This window comes from Contarinia nasturtii, unplaced genomic scaffold, assembly GCF_009176525.2.
Source record: "Contarinia nasturtii isolate CC-2019 unplaced genomic scaffold, AAFC_CNas_1.1 Cnas_scaffold_1240, whole genome shotgun sequence".
In the NCBI taxonomy this organism is placed as follows: domain Eukaryota; kingdom Metazoa; phylum Arthropoda; class Insecta; order Diptera; family Cecidomyiidae; genus Contarinia; species Contarinia nasturtii.
In genome coordinates, this window is record NW_022198581.1 from 6,660,531 (window position 1) to 6,664,635 (window position 4,105).

A 4,105-nucleotide genomic window follows, 5' to 3' on the forward strand; every position below is an offset into this window, starting at 1 on the left:
ACGCATCGCACAAAACGGAAGAAGGCGTACACATGTGTATCCTATTCGGTTGATTCGACAAAACACTCTCTCTCTCTCTCTCTCTCTGCAATTGTTCTCATAATATACACTTGAAAATTGATGTGATTTCAATTGAGCGTCAATGAAAAAGGGATAATATACTTAAATCATTTGAATTTGATTTTCACATGGACACCCAGTTTTTTTTTTACTTTACAAGCTAAGATTGATTGTTCTGTAATTGTAATTCTTAAGATTTGTAATCGATTCATTCATATTCATTTTTCGTTGTATGACAACATGAGCTCACATGCGATGGTGATTTTGACTCAAATTTGAATGGCAAAGTAATTCGCATTCGAAAGTTTTTCGCAACCGGTATTTTTTGCTTAAATTTATATTGAAAGTAGATCATAAATTACCTTTCTCTCCGAGCCATTTACTGACCATGCATAAAACAAACGAAAAACCAATGGTTGAGTTTATAATTGTACATGCAAAATTCATAGGTCTCTGGTAGCCGTGATCGTCTAGTGGTTAGGACCCTACGTTGTGGCCGTAGTAACCGGAGTTCGAATCTTCGTCACGGCAATTCGTTTCCACAAAAATGATAACGAATGAGACCAACACTTTTTTTCTCGAACAATTGAATCGTTGCGGCGAAACAGTAGCTCTTATTCTTCTCCAAATAATACTGCAACATAAAGTTTTTTATGAATAATTTATTTGTTGTATTACAACAAATAAACCGTGTGAAAAAAACTTCATGTTGCAGTATTATTTGGAGAAAAATAAGAGCTACTGTTTCGCCGCAACGATTCAATTGTAATATTTGACTTTGAACTGTAGTCGCCCACAAAATATGCAGAGTATACTCATTTTGGTTGTATTGTTTAAATTGGAATGTAAGTTGCTGTTACGCATTCTTCAATTATTATTTTTTTAAATTTAATTCAGCAAATTTGCTATTAAGCAATTTCCAATATTGCACATTTGTTTCGAATATTGAACACGATTCATAAATTTGAATGAAAATATACGCAAAAAATTGAAATATTGCAATGAACGTGAATCGAAATAGTTTTTTTTTTCTCGGCCAAACAATTTGGAACAAAAATTGAAACGTGCGAGTGAAAGGCACGTTGAAACTATATCAGCATTAGCAATCAGCATCACAGTAAGAGGTGATATCAAATGTGAATGTGAATTACACATGTCTCTCGTAGCCGTGATCGTCTAGTGGTTAGGACCCTACGTTGTGGCCGTAGTAACCGGAGTTCGAATCTTCGTCACGGCAATTCGTTATCACAAAAATGATAACGAATGAGACCAAAACCAAATTTTTTGGTCAAATGTTTTAAAATATGTGACTACATTTTCAAAGCATAAAAATTGGAACATTTTAACTGTGTATCATTTTCCAATTAAATAACGAAATTTCATTGAAATTATTCAAAAAAATAATAATAATAATGAAATGTTGCAACTTTCGTACAGGAGAAAAAAAAACAATCGACCGAAGTAAAAATGTAAAAAAAAAAAAACAATTCAATGTTAAATTCAATGACATTAAAAACATTCGAAGCAAAATTCAATTTTAAATCGATTAAAGTTCCGAAAAATTGCCTATATTTTTCATTTATCATATCGAAGGTCAGCAGAAAAAGGTTTAATTTTGCCAAAATAGCAAATATTACATGTGCCGCATTCGCTTGACTACAGTTGAACGCACGGAAAAATAAAGTAAACGTGTAGAAATCATAATATCAAACACATCATCATACTTTCAACGCATGCCTGACACGTTTTACGCAACGGCTCAATGATCAAAAGTTGTGTGTATTAAACAAGCACTTTTTTTTTCATCGTCTTTCTTTTTGCAAATACAATTTTGGGTTTGGATTGAGCATATAAAATATCAAAAATTAAGCAAAAATCGATTATTGTTTTTGCTTCTGTAAATGGCTCAAAGTCCCATTTCCAGTAAAGAAAAAAAAACATTGAACTTTGACAACAACATTTACACTTCGAAAACAAATTTACATATTTTTACATTTGAATATGGAAAAAATGTGCCAAAATGCAATTATTTGAAAAAAGTTGTTCCGCCAGCAAATGAATTGAATATGAAAAATAATCCACTCGAATGGATCGGAAATGAAAAACACAGAAAAAAGCATCATATTTGAATAGATCGTTTGTACTTGGTTCGCTTAAAAAAATAGAAGAAAAAAATGAAATGAAACCATCTCGGATCATCGTCGGTTGTTCAAATGCTTGAACGTCGAAAAATAAATAGAATCCATCGCATGTTAATCGCGTCCAGAAAGACGACAAAAGTAAATAAATGTGATTATTCCAAACGAAATGGGATCTATTAAGTGTGGCAATGAGATAATGATTCGTGTGGTCGCTACTGTTTCACATTGTCACCAAAATGGAAAATATCGAACCTCAGGTCGAAAAATTAAAAAAAATACACACACACACACAAACATTATGTTACAAAATGATTAAATATTAACCTAGATAAATACATATAGTCAACGATGAATGTAATAGAATGGATAGATCCAGGCAAGTGTGATAGATCCAAAAAGGCAAGCTAACGGTGCTTCAGCGCAAACAATGACATCGAAAAGTTAATAATGAATGAAACAAATGACAAGAGAGAGAGAGAGAGAGGAAAGAGAAGCAGTTGACGCACAATAAAAAGGCTAAACACAACAAAAAAAACTGAAGAGACAAAGCGAATGAATGAGGTGGAAAAAAATGAAGAAAATCGCCAAAGAAGAATCATCTTTTCTCAGACCATCTACCAAACATTCTCAATTTCGAAATTCAAATAGACTGTGAAAAGGTGGTACCAAAAAACCAACACACACAATGCACACATTTTTATTTGATTCACGGTTGTTGTTTTTTTTTTTTCAACATTCACGCCGATTAAACATGCATACGACTGCATGAGAGAGTGAAGAAAACGCTATATTTTTCATCGTCATCATTGTTCTGTTTCTGCAACGATGTGTGTTTTTCTTTCTCATCAAAATTGTTGGTTTTTATTTCATTGGTCTGATTCTATGCGCGCACGTTATATAATTTTTTTTTTTCAATTCAAATGGTGACGAGAAAAAAATCATCAAACAAAATAATTTAAAAAAATATAAATATAGAAGAGTATTTATGAAAAATGAGGAACAAACAGAGGAAAGAGTAATAGGAAAATCCAGCAATAACACACATATGTCACATCTCATAATATTCCAAACAGGTACACATGCTGTTTTCAATGATCGAGTCTCTTGTTTCGTTCATACATTACCATTTCCTTTTGCTACTTTATGCAATGCAAATAATTTGATTGTTCCACCATGCGAGTGCCATTTATCTCTCTTTTTTTATATTGTACATTGGATCGGATAGTTTTCTCATAACACAAAGTCGCCACGCGGAAGTAGATGTCACAATGTCAATTTATTTTCGGTTTTTATACCTGAATAGAACTCTGAAAATAGGCTTTTGATAACAAATCGACTCTGAATTTATTCTTATAAAGTGCATATTTTAGCACTTGTAAACAAATGCACGCATTGTGGTCTTTTATCGACACTATTTTTTTTTTAAATTTCAACATTGAGCGTACGCATTTTGTTTTCGTCTATTTTTGTCTCTTCATAAAGCCTTCGCAAATAACTCTGTTTAATTTATCTTTGTCTTTTATTTACTTAAAAACAGAAATCCAGAGTGTGGATTTATAAGCTTTTGTTAAAAGCTATATTTCCAATCATTTGTTTCGTTTCTGTTTTGGATACTGTTTTTTTTTGTTATATATGTTGTAATTCGTACGCACTATTGACGTATTTTACCTATCAATGGCACTGGTCTGCCTCTCAACGATATCACACTCATTCAAATAAATAAAATTCAATGGAAATGTTTCTCAAATGATTTAAATGAAACGGAATTATTATCACAAACAACAAAAACAGTGGAATTTTGATTGCATTCGCAACATTCTGGAAAAAGAAAAATTCATCAGTTTTTATCATTTATGGTTTATTGTTCAAATAAAATATATAACGCATTGAATTGGTTTTCATTC

General features: G+C 31.8%; 2 non-coding genes across 2 annotated transcripts; both read left to right on the forward strand.

Annotated features, from left to right (window-relative positions):
* Positions 1-519: 519 nt before the first annotated feature.
* Positions 520-591, forward strand: Trnah-gug. The gene has a single exon. It is a non-coding gene; the product is annotated as a tRNA-His (tRNA).
* A 634-nt stretch (positions 592-1,225) lies between these two features.
* Positions 1,226-1,297, forward strand: Trnah-gug. The gene has a single exon. It is a non-coding gene; the product is annotated as a tRNA-His (tRNA).
* The last annotated feature ends 2,808 nt before the right edge of the window (positions 1,298-4,105 follow it).